Below are 16,929 nucleotides of genomic sequence, written 5' to 3'. Positions count from 1 at the left end.
CCCACTGTACTGTGAGAGCTTGAAACTTGGCCATGCTATTTACAGCATCTTCTTTGCCCGGAGGAATTGGAGACACATCATGATTTTTCCACCATATGCAAGCAGCAGGCACTGCTGCATGTGCCAGCACTACTATATGGCAAGCTCAGCCCTACCTGTCGATGCTTCCTCGTGGCCACTCGAAGCACTACAGTCAGAAAGAACAGGATTTCCCAAGGGATGCTTGCCTGGCGGCTCTCGTTGTCACTGTTCTTGGTGTTCAGATGCATCCGTCCTTCAATTCTTAGTGGGAAAGGACAAATTAAAGAAAGGCTGTCAAGGGTGGGGCTCCATTTCTGGTCCTCTTAACTCTAATGTTAGCTTTTGGCTATAGAGAAGCTTTTCAAAAGGACTTAAGTGACTCAGAAGCCTCAAATCTATTGGTTTTCAGCGGGAGTTGGGCTCCCAGGTTCCTGCTGGAACGGCAGAAAAGCCAGTTTTGCCTGTGAGTGTCTGGAGAAACATCCAGTCCTTTCTGCTTCTCATTTAACAGCCCCGAGAGAGGCTCTGGGCATCGAGAGGCGGTCTGGCTGATGGGGTATAACTCAAGGGTGACTTTTAGAGCCTGTTGTGGTGGGTTGACCTTGGCCAGCTGCCAGACACTCACCCAACTGCTCTCACACTCCCCTTGGGACAGCGGGGAGAAAATCAGATGAAAAACCTCATGGGTTTCCAGAGGCTGCAGTCCTTCAGGATAAACCCGCTCCAGTGTGGGCTTCCTTTCAGGAGACCCTGACCCAGCGTGGGTCCCTCCCAGCTACTGCCCAGCTCTGGAGGAGACGCCGGCCAGCCCCTGCGAGCGGCGAGCTCTGCGCCGAGCTCTGCAGAGAAGCGGTCCTCTACAAGGCGGTGAGCCCGAGCCATCACACTGTGCAACTGGCACGAGGGAAGGACCGCGAAGGACGGCAGATTGGCCCAGCTCTGTCAACAGAGCGGCCGCGGGGTTGGCGTCGAGCGCGTATCACATAACGCAGCCACGCTGGAAATCTCCCAGAGAGCAAACCACAGAGACTCTGTTGGCAGAACAAGCAGATGTGAGTTTCCAAAGATATGTTTTTCCTTTGCTTCCCATGTACTTCAGCAAAGCTTATTCCTACCTTGCGCTGAGAAAAAATGGGACCCAGGGGACTTTATTCCTACAGCCACTTGGCTGGCAAGCGGGCAGCCCACACAGGTGGAAGAACTCGGCCTGGTTTTAGATAATGGTGTGTACACAAACGTCCCCAAGAGATGTGCCTCCAGGAGATCACGTCAACGGACTAGAGGTACCAGATAATGGAGCGAAGGATGCTGAAGGAGGAAGCTTCAGAGCTGGTACCAGAGGCACAGCAGTCCATCTCGAAGGGAGGGTGATACAATACTGCATTTTGGCCCCATCTTTCTGCTCAGGGTAGACACCATACCGTTTAACATCCATGTTACAGACGGGATTTTCGTGAAGGTACAATGAAAGCACAAATTCGACAAATTAATTCAAATTGGGACAAAATGCTAGCCAGCTTTGTGACTGTCACTGTTGGTAAAATATTAGGAAATTAAGACTACGTATCCCGCTAAAGATATACTTTTGTCAAACCCAAGTAGCTGGACTCAGAGGGAAGAAACTGAGTTAAACTGCATGATTGTATATAAAGATTGACCACACTGTCTAAATATCTCTTCCAACTTTAGGATCTATTAAAATAGAGAAGGAGTTATTGCATTTATTTTTTGATAAAATACTAAATATGAGTAGCTGGCATGTTTTCCAGAAGGCAGCAGGTAATCTAGACACATTACAAGTTAAACCACAAGAAAGTTTAACTTTGAAGATGGTACAAAGTACTTGTTTGGCTAGGACAGGAGGACAGACCAGTTATTGTGAAGCATAGCAATTTCCAAGTCTATACTCCTATGCCACTGGTCTTCCACACAACTTTGGGCAAGACGCCTTCACATCTCTGATTAAAAGTAATCAAAAGGAACTGGACATAATTATTACAAAGATGGCTATGATAAATCTGAGGCAGCACTGACAAAAGGCTACAAATAATGCAGAAAAGATCCAGCCACGAAATTCCAGGGGATTCAAACTCAACTTTACATAAATATGCAAAGCAATTACACATCAAGAAAGAAAAAATTGGAGTGAAGCAAGCACACTCTCAAACCACTCAGCCATTGCTTTTGAAACTCCAAATGACCTGACTGCAGGCCTTTTTGCAGCAGAAACATTTTCAAGCAAGTGATTCAAGCTAAGGGTGAGGGTAGGGATGCCTTCAGAGAATTGTCTCCCAACAGAGCAGAATGCTACCTGCCAGAAATGACCCCACCACCACACATGTGGCTCAGCCTGCTACAAAGTGGTGTAGTTCTGCTAAGGTCAAAGTGACCGGCTCTAGTTGCAGTAGCTGAGCCAACCTTGGTCAGCAGTCCATCATCTCGTGTTTCATAGGAATTAGAAGCTGTGGTTCACATTCGCTTGCTGACTTTTCTTTCGCATTTCTCAAAAATTTGGACTGTTTGTTTCCTCCTGACTGACCTATAATACTTTCCAATTTCATGACTAGATTAACTATGATTTTTCAGAGTCTTGTGGTAGGATAATAAATGACAGCAAGCATTTCCTATGACAACCCATGGTTTTTTATTCTAGGCAAAATAAAGTTGAGGGAGGAGAAAAGACAAACAGCATGACAACAGCGTTGAGCTCAGGGAATTTAATTTTTCCCCTCTCACAGGAGAGAGCTGTCTCAAGGCTAAATGTTCTGTATAGGTACATATGATAAATACTTGTAGAGGGATGTTGGTGACGTGCAGTTCTTCTGAAGGAGTTGAGCTACACCATTTGTGCTACGTCTCTAATCTCAAAACAGCTAAACTTCAGTAAGACATGAATCCAAAAAAGAGAAAAAAGGCGGGGGGGGGAATCAAGACTTATTAGTAATTTCTGACATAAGGCAAAAAAAGTTTAGAGTTTTGCTTCTGATCAGCTATAATTAAAAGCCATTATATCTTACTGAATGGGTTGGATGTGTCTTTGCCAGCATAAAAGGACTCACCATCTATCAATCCCTCCAGGTTTAATGAGTTTGCTGGTACCTAATCCCAGCAAAGCCATCACAGCACGGTGAATATCAGCATCTGAACATAAGAAAGTTAAGAGCAGATAATAACCACCAGGAGCATTGCAAGGGACAGGTCAGAACACACAACTTTTCAGACATCACAGTGGCATAGGAATGAGGCTGAACCCTAAGTCTAACTGTAGCTCCTACAAAACCCAGACAAGGTCAGGTGTTTGCTTTTCTGGTCTCCTTGATCATACAACCTTAGTAAAGATGGAAGATTTCTTTGAAAGGCAACTGCTACGTTCCTCCGATGGGCTCTTCCAACATAAATTAAACACCCTACTATGTGGCTAGCCAGAATTAGAACCTCAGTCTACCAGTTCCCACATGCAAACCTCCAGACTTAGCACTTCCCAGGCGCTTTCCAGGAGCTAGCAGCAAAAGCAAGTCCATCAACATCTCAGAGAAAAATGACAACTGTCTATATGCACAACAACAGAGCCAAGACATTAAAAAAACAAGGCAATAATATCCATCTCCTTAATCATCTCCCTCAGCTAAAAGCTAGTACAGTCTGCCTTAAATTTCGGCTCCAAGTGCTTTTCACAGGATACGCATCATCCCCATGAATCAAATGGATCCATTTCATTTTTTCCACTTAAAGTCGCTGGTGAGTTCAACTTTGGCACTCCAACAAAAAAAGTCTTCATTGCCAGCACGCACAGTGCTCTGGAATCAGAGTGGGGTGAGAGGAGTGGAAAGTCATTTATAAAGCAAATTTTGCAGCACTGAGAGAATTGCTAAGCTTTACCTCTGGATTTTATATTGCATTTCTTTATGTAACATTGTGTTTAACTCATAACAGTCTGTCGCGGAGAGGGGGAGAAAGGTGACAGTTTAATTTTCTCACTTCATTTTTGAGATTTACAATAACAGAACCGTAGCAATGTTTGATTTCTTTATGAGATTTTGCTGAAGTTTTCACATATCTAGGATTATAACAGCTTGCCTCTGGGGATGTCATTGCTTTGCTAAGGGTTCCCCAAGCACTTTGCAAAGGCATGGAACAATGTGAAAGTCAACAGACTTCCCCCAAGGAGCATCTGTGATTTAAGGGGTCCCTAAGTCTTGTAGCTCTCCAGCAGCCACCCAGCATCCCCATGAGCAAGGTGGTCCCAGATGGAGTATTTCAAGTGTGACCACCTTGATTTGAGGAACCTTGGTATAATGCAACAGTATTTTATTTGACAAGACTGACAAAGAGAAAGCATGATTCTTTATTATCCTATCTGAAAGAGCTCATGGAAAATGTCATTAAAACTGACACTATGAAAACTTCAATTTTGGATATAGTGACACTTTGCTATCCAAATTTCTTTATCCAGAAATTCCCAAACAGCTTAGGCTTGGACCAATTGATTTTTAACTTTCACCTGAAAGCATCTGCTGGTTTTTTTTCCTTTCCATCAAACACACATTCCCTCTCTTTTCAAGCCACTGCCCGATCGCTGATTTATTCCAAGAACTCTCCTTTCTTCTTAATATCTGCCTCATCCTTTCTTTGGCTGTTGGTAACTTGTCTTAGCTTATCCTGTTTAAGTAGTTTGCAGGGTCAAACTGAGTGTCATGGTATGTTTGTCTTATGTCCCATGAATTTAAAAGTACCCTGTCCTGCAAATGCTGTTGTCTATTTACGTGGCTATCATCACTGCTTTAACCATGCACTATACCACTGCACATAATACTTTTTCTTTTGATCAGCTGCTTTAGTGATTTAGTAGTTTTTAACGTGTCTGGGTGAATTCACGTATCTCCATATCACTACCGACCTTGAAGTAACTACCTCAGTAACTGCTAGGGAAGTGAAAGCCTTTCATTTGTTACAGAGGTAAATGCAATAAATACATACACATCTCTGTAAAGCTTTCATGCAAGCAGAATTTTGTCTTGTGTTTACTTGGAAACCACTTTAAAATGTACTTCTGCCATAAATACATAATTGTAAAAGAGTCAGCAGGACTAAAACTCTTGGTATTGAGTGCTACACCTAGTGGTAAGTGTTTGCAGGATTTGTAGCTTTTTTGACATTTAACAAGTAATTACATAAAAGCAACGTTTAGAGAAACAAGTCATAATACTAGGAGCAGGAGAGGAAAAAACATTCTAGAATGCTTCAGATACTTATGCAGGGGGCCTATTCTTGCATCAGCAGGCAAGAAATTTATGCAATTAAATTATAACCATTAATGAAACTCACCCACAAATATAACCTATACATCAGAAGAAAAAGCCCAGCTACTTAAGATGCAATTTTAATATAACAAAGCAAGAGCAATAGATGGTGCTCTGCTGTTCCTGTTCTATGGTACAAGGAGATGCTATAGTACACTTTCTTCTTTACCTGCCTACTGATGCATCAAAGCACTTAAGGTACCTCAGATATAGCAACCATGTGAAAGAAAGAACAACTTTAAAAATACACGGTATTACACACCTGTGTGGTTTAAAACAGATTTCTATTATGAACTGCAGCAGAAATTCACAACTGCCAATAAAGGGTAAATGTACATTTTAAATGCAGTGCCTTTAAAGACAGACATTTATTGCATATATGTACTTGAAAACGCAGTAGGCTTAATTCAGCAATACTTCTTTTTACTTTGCATTAAACAGCCATGGGACAAAACCAAGACAAAGTGCTTGGAGTAGGGACTGGCATCTGCATACCCCCTCACCAGGGGAGTGTCACAGCACTCGGCTCAAGAGTCACATTTCCTCTCAGTGGATTAGTGACCTTTAAAATCTCTTCTGCAGAGTGCAACACCTTCTGCAGGCAGGCAGAGCACTGAGTCAACTCAACCCAAAATGCCTCATTGCAAATAACTTCTAAAAAAAGGAAAAGAATTTCAGGAAAAAAAATCTCTGTCTTCCTTCTTTATTAGTGGTTATCTTCCTTCTATTTGAAACTTCCAGGGGAAGATAATTGCCTCCTAAAGGAGCCTTCTTCAACCTGAATGCCCCTGTCTGTTTCATAAGATCAGTGCCCCTCTTGATGCAGACCTCTCAGGTACAGCACAAGTTTTGCTCTTAAGTTGTACCTGCAATTTGCAGATCTCAGCCTGCTCCATAAGCCTCAGTTAAGAAAGTGTTCCCTAAACGCTTGCCATCTCCAGTTGGTTAATTAAAGCACGTGTAGGCTGAATGCTGCAATTCCTGGGGATGCTCAGACTGGCCGCCTGCCCCTCACCTGAGCTGGTGGAGGAGCATCAGGTGTTGAAATGTCACTGCTTGCAGCGTGGCCTTTCTAAGTCAACCACCAGCACCTTTCAACCCTTTGCTGTTAACTGAAGCGGTTCAGCAGGGAGCTCATGCGTACCGGAGGGCTGGGGTGGAGGAATACACGGACAGCTGGGAGCCTTCACTTCCAGACATCCCAAATACTTCCACTCCCACTCACAAATGGGAGTTTGCAGTTATGTGCCCAAGGTTATGCACCGAAATTAATGGAAGGGATGACACCGTAAATCAGGAGTCCCAACTTCCAACACCAGTCAGGCCCACAGGCTCCGCATTGCATCATGTGCAGCAGCGTGCACAGGCAAGACGGGACACATGGGAAGGGAAGAGGCAGAGAGTCTGAAGCTTCTTCTCTCCTTTCTCTACAGAAAGCAGAGTAGTGCTGGAGAACTCGGCAAGACAGACCCAGCACTGTTATATGGTTAGCACTGTTTGCTTGCCAGCTGGAAGGAGACACAAGTTTCAGGGGTCAAAACTCTTAAGTAACGCTCCAGTTTCCAGCTCGTGTCTCCCGAGATGCACAAATACCATCCAACTCACTGTGGACATCATTTCCTTTTTATGTTTCTCTATTTTCAAATTACTAAGTAATACAAATGCTTTTAACAGCCATTTCCACATGCTTGATGTACTCCACAGTTTCTAAAAAGATTTCCTAATAACCCAAGCTTATCTAAATCACTTATTGTTGGTGATGTTAACATGCAGAAGTTAAGCAATTGATTAAAGAGGAAACAACTGTTTGGTGTCTGATATGAAACAAGCTTCCAAGTCTCAGAGTATCAAGTGAGTTCCTGTCCATATCAGAAAAGAAGTGAGCAGCAGGTTTTCTGTGGTCTCCACAGAGGGGCCATGGCTTGGGCAGACAGGGAGGATCACTTCTCAGTATTGGGCTCTTGTCACTTTGCTGGGACTTTACGTCCTTTCCCTTTATGTTGTGCAGCTAGAGAACATCTCCGTTTATAAAGCTCCATGAATGAAGAGTTAATATATGATTGGGACGTCTTTAAATACATAAGCTTTTCTATATTAAGTACTAAAGAGTTTAGCAGGTCGATTGTTGCTTATAACCATTTCTGACATATACTGTATGCTGCTATTATTCCTATTGCATAGCACCTGTTATCCTACCGTGAGAGATACTCCGCAAGTACAGAATTAAAAACAGATTAGAAGGTTTTGGAGCAAAGACTGCCAGTCATATTCACATGGCCTCATATCCACCTTCTGTTTAACGTTACCTCTTGGCTGGCTTCAGGTGTTCAGAGGAACCTGTGCCAGCAGAAGACACTAGCCTCAGGGACATGGGTGACTAGATGGGGCCTGTAGTCTAACCACAAGAAGAAGAGCAGAGAAGACAAAGACGATGACAACGTATTTAACAAAGTGTAACTAGCATAGGGAACAGTCAGTCAAATGCTGCTTCTGAGGCCGGACCGTATCTTTGTAATGGGCAGTAGGGAAACACAGGCTCTGACCTTTCCAGTGCAGGGCCATTGCCACAGAGTGCAAGCACAGGTGGTGGTGTATTGTGGCTCCTTCTTGCACCGTTAAAAGCCTTTGAACCTGAAACACGCAGCAGAGGCCACTGCCACTTGAGTTACAGGCATAACTCCATTGGCTGCTAACCCATAATATGCCATTATTCCTAAACCTGACCAGCCATCAAAGGCAAATACACTTTTTCACTGCATCATTTTTTCGTATTGATAAAGAGATTAGAGATTTAACCCAACTTTTTTTCTTAATCTCACACTCACATGTATTTTGAGAATTAGAGGAAGGTTTAATGCCAATATTATCCTGACAGATCTCAGCCTAACTTCCAGGCATCCTATATATGAAAGAAGCCAGAAATCTTTTATGATACCACCATCAGAGACATTTAGACAGCTGACACTTTAACATCCGTAGGAATATACAATCATCGTCACTTCAGGCAGTCATGCTTTTCAGGCAATAAACTATGATTTGCCTTGTCCTTCACCTGCAACAGCAATTTAATCCACTTCACTCAATTTAGTGACGGTCCTCTAAAAAGAAGAGCTGGGAACCCAGGTAATTAATTAAGAATAGAGCTTGAACTTGTACTGGAGATGGAAAGTAATCCTAAGTACTTATGCAATTTATTCAAAATTTAAAGTTTCTAAACTACATGTACTACAATGGGGGGGGGGAAGCAATCTTGTTACAAAAATGTTCCAGGACAGCAAACATTGTATGTATACACAATGCAGGCACAAATGTGTAACAAGATTATGAGATTAAGCACTCCAGAGTCAAAGACTTCACAAAGAGATGGTTACTCCCACAATATTAATTCAGCCATATTTTTATACCTTTATGTCTGATGTTAACATTACTGACAATTAATACACTAAGATTTGCATATCACAAGGCAGAGAGGAATGGGAAGCATTGTACAAATGACACATGGTTGATTTAAAATTGCTAGAGTAATGATAACTTTCAGTGATGTCCCTGACTCCCTTTTTTCCTTTGTCAAAAGGTGATATTTCTCTGAAATTTCAGGGGAACTCCAAGAACTTCGTTCAGTTGTAATGACTGAAGCGTGGAAGCAACGTGAATTTCAGGGCAAGCTGCATGATCACTCCAGATAAATTATATCAAAGCATGGGGCATATGGACAAGTTTCACATGGAGTTTTGAGGTTTGTCCAGTACCAACGGTTAACATTTCACTGCCAACCCACGCTAAGCAAAACGAGCCTTATAAGCTGAAACAGTGGAGGAAGCTGCTGAGATGTCATCTTGAGCAGGTCCATCCCTCCTCCCCCATTACAGAGTCCTACCACTCTGCCCTCACCCCAGATACTGACAATGCCTCGAGCTGAAGTGAACACTTGGGAGAAAAATCTGAACTGACTTGCAAATGGGTCTTTGAAAAGGAAACGCATTCTCTCTCGGTTACAGTAGGTGCCAGTGCTCATGAGTTCTGCAATGCATACTCAGACCAGCTGGGGAAGAGAAAACAAGAGTATACTAACCCAAGCGAAGTGCTGCCACCCTGCTTACTGGGGCTACTGCTATAAGGACCTTTCAGTGGAAGATTGCAAAGCATTAAGTGACTCCATATGCAGCACATCTGGGAAGGGTTAATTTAATGGCAAAAGGTGTAGCGATGGTAAGCTCTTCAGAGCAGCAGCCATTTCTAGGTACAGCTGCACATAACCGAACGGGGGCTTTTTGCAAGAAACTCCTTCTTGGCCCAAGAACTTCAAATAATACCTAAATATTTAGGGATACATTTGCACACAGTCACTCCCAGTTTTATACAGGGTGGCCATCCGAGTGTGCCACGGAACAGAGGCACCTTGAGCTGGCCCCACACCAGCACAGGTCTGGTAGGGTGAAGGCAAACCCAGGGTTCAGCACAGGTATGGGGCCAGCTCTGGTCCGGAGCAAATAAACCCTTCTGGAACAAAGGGAGCCCAACACAGGGACACTCGAGTGGCACCATGTTCAGTCCCAGACTGGATCTGGTCAAGATAGTGGAAAATCTGAACTAATTGGCTCGCCTACACCTAACTTGCTTCCACATGCAGCCATTCATGTATTTCTGCTCTGCATCCTTTAGTAACCCTATTATCCACGTTTTCGCATTGTCCGGAGTTTCAGTCGCCCCATTATTTTGGACAATGGAAAACAGACTGCACTACGGTACCTTTCTTGACGTTTTAACACCCACCCCTTTTCCTTTCTCTTGATAGAAAGGGCAGAACAAAGTTCAAAAAATAAAATTAAATAAAAAACATATCTTGGGTTCTGACCCTGAGCTCTGATCTGCTTGGGCAGTCCAACAGCCCAACTAGCTAAATGATCTGTGAGAGAAAAGAACTAAATACATGTATGTATATTAAGCTTTTATTTAACAGTTAATTGATTAATATTTCTACAGACATATACACCTCTCTTTCCGAAGTTCTGTAAGTCAGCATATTTTTTCACCGCAGACTGTTGTAGCCCCCTTTTTTCCTTCAAACTTTATTATAAAGCCCCAAAAGTTCACATAATGTCTCGCTATTGTTTCTTTAAAGAGGAATTCTCCTCCCCGCCTCCTTCTTTCTCTGTATCTCTGAGGCACCACATGGCACAATAAGAGCCCTTTCATGTTCAAGACTCAGAGTCGTTGCTGTGGTAACTCACCCAGCCTCACCGAGTATCCAAATAAATAGCTAAAATTAAAAAATAAAATCAGAAACCCAGTGGGTCTGACTGCAATCTTATCTTTACCGTCATGGCTTCGAGGGACATTAAGAAGCAAAATAACAACCTTTTGCCCAGATTAGTCACCTAAAAGTGTCGATTATTTAAGACAGAAGGACATCTGTGCTGTTCCAACAAGTATTTGGCTGAGACGGGAGCACAAAGACAGAGAAGACGCAATGCAGAGCACTAGTAGCCAGTGGCATAAAAATTACGGTGTGGAGTTTTTAACCACTTGCAGACAGATTTCTCTTCCCCTCCTGTGCTGCTCCCTCGCTCGTATAACAGCTTTGGGATAGACACTATAAGGAAAGCTTTTGAAGGATTTTATCTGACGGGCAATAAGCAGCACAAAGTGTCATTAACTGCTACCTTGCAGGAAATGCTGCTACAAAGAGAAAGCCATGCTTTCCGTATGAGGGGGGAAAAAAAAAGAAAAAAAAAAAGGATTCCCTCCCCCCTCGCCTCCACGTGCTCAGACAAGCCACCGCTTGAGGCCCCCAAGTATCTGCTATTATCAGTTAAGTCACGTCTAGTGCCAGGCAAAAGGTCATTTCAGGTCATTCTGGAGATGAAAGGAAGGGGTAATGTATGTGAGAATGCCTGAACTGGCAAGCAAAAAGAAAAAAAGGGCGAGGGGGTGAGAGAGAAAAAAAGGGAGGAAGGAAAAAGGATGGGAGAAGAGGAAGAGAAGGATAGAAAGAGGGAGGGAGAAGCTGAGAGGAGGATATCAAGACTAAAAAGGCATATTCTTATTGCCAGGAAACAAATAAAAGACCAAATCACAGCACCTCTGGTGACACACTCTGTGAACTTGATTCCTCATCAAGTAAAAAGGCTGCCACATTTTCCGGGGTCATCTTTTTAATTCATTCCTTCAATGAGGTTTTTCTGGTTTTTTTTTTTTTTTTTTTTTTTTTTTTTTTTTAACCTTAACTGCTGAGAAAGGCAAATGCTTAAGGGAGAAAGGACTATCCATTGTCTGGGGTGTCTGCTTCAGCTTCCTTTGTCTGGGAATTATATGAGAAAGGTAGAGGCTCCTTTTTTTTTTTTTTTCTTTTTATGCATCTAAAAAAAAATCAATTTTGCATTTAGCGGTGAAAAATAAAATATCATGATGCTAGAGCAGACAGCCCAGCCTTTCTCCATTTGCCTTTTCTCACTTCTCCCCCTTCCACTTCTCTGCCCCCCTCCATAAGGTAGTAGTCGGATAAAATTTTCAGTCAAGCCCATCAGTCATTCCTGAATCCATTCCAAGGTTCCCCCTCCACCCCGACTCCTTCCACCTCCCCCTGCTCTCAACTCGAGCTATACTTGTCTAACAAATCATTTTTGTAGGACAAGCGACTGGCTCATGCGGAGATTGCACACATAACCCAGGCACTGTCGACAAACTGTCAGGGGAGGAAGAGCTTTAGTGGATTTTTTTTTTTCCCCTTTTTTTGTAAAAACATTCCTGTTCTGGGATGCCCTTATCGTCTGTGCTCTCCTCCAGCCACTCCAACTTCAAGCTGACCACACTGATTTTGCCTGAAGCTTCAGTGGAGTGCAGACCGTGTTGGGAATTACCTCACAAAATTATCCTTTTATCCATGTGTGGCAGCATGGTGGGATCCCTTCAGCGCACAGCAGCCTCACCCAGCCTCATAAAAACATCTTCTTTTGTGCCTTATGCCTGAGAGTGGGTTTTCTGGCCACGCATGCAAAAAGTGCTGCTGTTTGCCCCTTCCCCATCCCACCATACCCGCACAGATTTAGTGCTTCTTAAGGCTGGGAAAAAGGGAAAATTACCTGGGGGATGACGACAGTTTTCTTTGTTAGCAGCAGGATGCTCCGTTTATTGGGTTGGGGAGGGGACGACGGTTGTTAAACTACCTGCGGGTTTTTGGGGGGGCCGCTGAGAGGCTGGGGGAACCGTAGCCAAATCAGCGGGTGACAAAAAGCTCTGCCCAGCTTCATGCTGGAGAAGGCTGTTGCCACCCCGCACTGACCATCATCTCCTCCGCCGCAAGTGCCAACGAGAGCCCCGTGGCAAACGCTCACTGCTGGCAGCAAGCGGGGATGGCAGGCCATGCAGACTGGCCGCCAGCTTTCCGCAAAGAAAAGCGTGGCTATTTTAAACAGCACAAGCTATTTAAAACCATAGCGCTAAAATAGTTCTGGACATGCAGAAAAATGCCCAGGTGAAGCCTCAGGGAACTGCTGATAATGGTGACATTCCCAAAGAAGGTATATTCAGAGGGCTTTTCTTGGTTATTGTTCTGGCAGACATTTGAACCAATCAATTAAAATTCATTTTAAGGTTTTGCAGTCAGAGTTCAAAGTCCTCTGAGATACCAAGTGACTCTGTGGATAGAGCTGTGGAGGACCAAGGTTTAAGTCCCATACCTAATTAATCGGGATGAATTAGGTTCACTCTCTCCTGCTGATGGTTCTTCATTGACAATAAATTACATTGTGCATTTTTTTCATTCAGTCATGCTAAGTTTCTAGCAGACACACTATTCTTCCTCATTTGTCACTTTTATTATAGCACTATCTTAGACGCATAGTTGTAGACACTTAATCAATCCTGCTGAGCTGTTACGTCTCTTTGCAACTTGCTGCAACGCTGAAGAAGATTCCTACATGATTCAGAGTCTTCACTAGAAAACCTTAGGACTCTTGCTTGTCTATGTATTTTATAATGCTGAAAGTTAAGACATTTCATAGTGCCATTTGCCCCCTAAGAAGAGCTCATTGCCAAACAAAAATCACTCCCTACTTTGCTTAGGTGTCAACTCCCCAAATACAGGGATGAAACAAATTCAAATGTCCCTTCTTCACACAAAAGTCACTCCAAATCCAGAGATCTATTTCTCACATACTGCCATTTCTCCAGCTGTGGCCCTCCAAAGGGTTAAAGCAATGGCACATTTGTAGATGAAGACAACACTGCAGGTGTGAGTGCACTAATTGGATAACTGAACAATAATGAAAGCAAGAACAGGGGATGGTGGAAAGGGGTTTTTGCAGTAGACTGAACAATTGCAAGTGCAAGATTCTGTGAATGAAGATAAACCCACAATGAGTTTCAGTGGCTTGACACTGCCCCACACCAAAGGCGTGCAATTCCCACTGAGCTCAAGGAGAGTTACACCACCAGTGAGGCGGATTCCATACATCCCTCATTTGTTTGCCACATCTCTCTAGAAGTACACAGAGAGCAAATCTCCAGATCCGTATCAGGTTCTGCTGACAAGCAGTACTTTGGGCTGTGAGCCCGAACCAAGCTCCAGATGAGAAGGGACCTGAATCTTGGGGCTGTGATGGAACAGCACATGTAAAGTTTTCAGCCAAAGCCCAGGGGGGAAAAAAAAAGTTTGTAGTTTGGCTCAGGTTTCAGTGCTAAGGAAACAAAAGTAAATATTATTAATTATTACAAGCAGGTAGGCAAAAATGCCAGCAGTGGAGGATAAAAATAAAATCCTCAACTATGGTTCAGTCCAAGTTCCTTCCCTGAAGCCTGGTTCTATGAATGCAAGAACCACAACAAGTGCAATGTAATTCAGCATGCGCATGGGAACCACCAATGGCCCTCTGAGCTTTCAGCAAGCTATAAAAGAGGCAGGCAAATGCAAAGCAAGAGCTAATGCTACAGCACCATCCCAACTTTAGGCACAAAAACGGAAGAGAATAATGATGATTTAGAACAAGAGGTTTCTTATTCTCAATACAAGGCACACCGGATTTGCTCACCAAGGGATTCAGTAGAGCCTCCAACAAAACTCTAAATGGGAAAACACCTGCCAAGGGACAATCTGGGCCTTGTGATCCTGAACTGGAGAGTGGGGATGGACTACAGAGCATCCCCTCTAACCCTATGATTATAAAGCAATTTTTAACTCCTCCATTCTGCAGAGGTGACCAACTTAGGTACAGACAGGTGATATCATGGGAGACACCGAGTCCTGAGAGAGGCTCTCATTATGAAATTACTGGGGTTTTTCCTCAGATGAGTATTAAATGGAGCAATGCAGACCTCACGCAGTATTCATTTATTATAGCTAACAGGGAATGAACTTCAGAGACTTTTAAAGTAGGAATAGCAAAGAACTTCCAGTGAAATTAAAAAATGTAAATGTATTTCTGATATCAGTTTCAAATTCCTTTCCCCCACCACTTCCTGAAAATTAGTGTATAAGCCTCTGCCACCAGATTTCCAAGATCGCTTCCTGTAATACGACTGGAGGCATATGCCATCACCACCTGAATATTACTTTGTTGTTAGGGACCAGCCATATGTTTCCTATTTAAAAAAATTACTTTATATCACAGGAAGCCACTTTTTCTAGCAACAATAGCAGAGGTTCTTGTAACAGTTTCGCCCATAGAGGGAAAAATAATGACTAACCACCAACTATAGCAGCTTTATCAAAGTCGCAAGTGTAACCTGTTTTTAGAGTCTTCATATTCAACAAATCGTATGTTCTGATTAATTTATTCAGTGAAATGGTGCTATTGCAACAGCAGCCAGGAGAAATTAAAAGACTTCAGGATATGAACAACATGTTGGAATAACGTCAGCTTCCTCAGTCACTGTGCCTCCTGCCTGAAAGTAAAACTCAGCTTTACATAGGGACAGAAAACTTCAAATCTGACAGAACATTTGGCTCTTTGACAAGGGGACACCTCTCAATCACGAAAACTGAGACCCAGTCTTGACATAGAGTTTCCAAAATCGTATTAAAGATAGTTTCTGATACTACACAAAACCATAACGTGGAGTATCTGGAATGGAAGGCAGATGGGAGTTTGCCAAAATTATATTACATTTTTCATTTGAAAAGGAAACTTTCTTTCAAACAACATTATTTGCAATGACAGTGATTTTCCTCCTGAAAAACATCCTGAATACACTTCAATTTGATAGACCCACTGCATCACTCCACACCTGAGACAGGAGGCTGGGGAGCATCATGGCAGAGGGAGCAAAGTGTCTCCCCTATGAAGAGGGACCAAGAAGCATTGCAATTACAGTTCATAAGACACCATGATGTCTTATTTCTGGAACCTAAATCATTTGGGTTTTTAACTACAATATTTAGTCTTCGATTTCTAGCAGGAACAAAAAAAATTTTTCTTCCTCAGAAGCTCTTCTGGAAAAGCTCCACATCCCATTCCTCCTTTGCCAGCTGGCCAAGCCTTCAGAAACATGGCACTAGGCAGCAGTTGCTTGTGGGTATTTATTTCCCTTAGATATTGAGGTAGACATTTGATGCGCCTCTTGACAGAAATTGAAAGTGTAAAAAGTTTTAAAAAAAAGCGACAGCGATAAGGAAAGCTTTCCAAAGATGGAGGGTTCAATATTTCAGTATTTTCAAGGTATTCTGATGGTGGCAGATACATCTTCCATCTACTTTACCAGAAGAAAGGTATCTGAGTCTCAAACTCTACTTTGTGAGAAACAACTTTATTTCACTTTTCACTCAATTACAGCTGGGATTTTTCAATCGCCAATGTCAGAAAATTTCCAGTCAGACGCAGCCGAGTGTTAAAGCTGGTTCATCATCAGATTTAGGTTGTCACAACATGTATTTGAATTTAAGTTGAAATTCTCATGATATTTTGGGGAAAATGAAAATATATTACAAACTCTGCCTGGCTCTGAATATAAGCATTTTAGCTTTTATACCCCAATCTAAATTTCCTCCTGAGGAGTAAAAGTACTGCTCATCGTGTAAAACTCTAGCACACGTGGTCCAACCTGGTCTCGCCGCACCATAATTCAAACTTGTCCCTCTGAAATTCCCACAAGTTCAGAGTCAGACACGAGATAGCCTCCACTCAGAGCTCTTTGGCTGAGCTTCTCTCGAGATATTTTGATGATTCCAGTCCTAGATGAAACCACACAAGTTCCAAATGTGTGAAAATTAGCAAACAAATACTTAGGGTTAAAAAAAAAAATTGTTATTATTATTTTTCTGCCAAGTACATATTTTGGACAAAGATTCTGGTTGGCTGCGGGTGTGTGTGAAGTGGTTCAAACTGCCATCTGCATTAGAGACAGTAATGGGATGTGATAGGAGCGCAGACACAACACGGCGAAGGCAGCTCTCCCTCACTCGCGCTATTGTCTTTCCGCCTCTGGGAGCTCTGCCTGCATCTGGCAGAAAAGTTGATCAACTTGGGGTAGCTAATCAGGCTGCTGCAATTTCCGGCCCTTTCTTTCCCAGATTCCTCAGATCAAAGTTCAAGTCCCGGAATTATTATTCCCCGAATGCTTAATGAGCTCCAACCGAGGGACACCAAAGGCAAAGCTGAAACATTGACCGTGC

This window comes from Haliaeetus leucocephalus, unplaced genomic scaffold (assembly GCF_000737465.1).
Source record: "Haliaeetus leucocephalus isolate CR32 unplaced genomic scaffold, Haliaeetus_leucocephalus-4.0 Scaffold773, whole genome shotgun sequence".
NCBI lineage: Eukaryota > Metazoa > Chordata > Aves > Accipitriformes > Accipitridae > Haliaeetus > Haliaeetus leucocephalus.
This window is presented reverse-complemented; position numbering follows the sequence as displayed.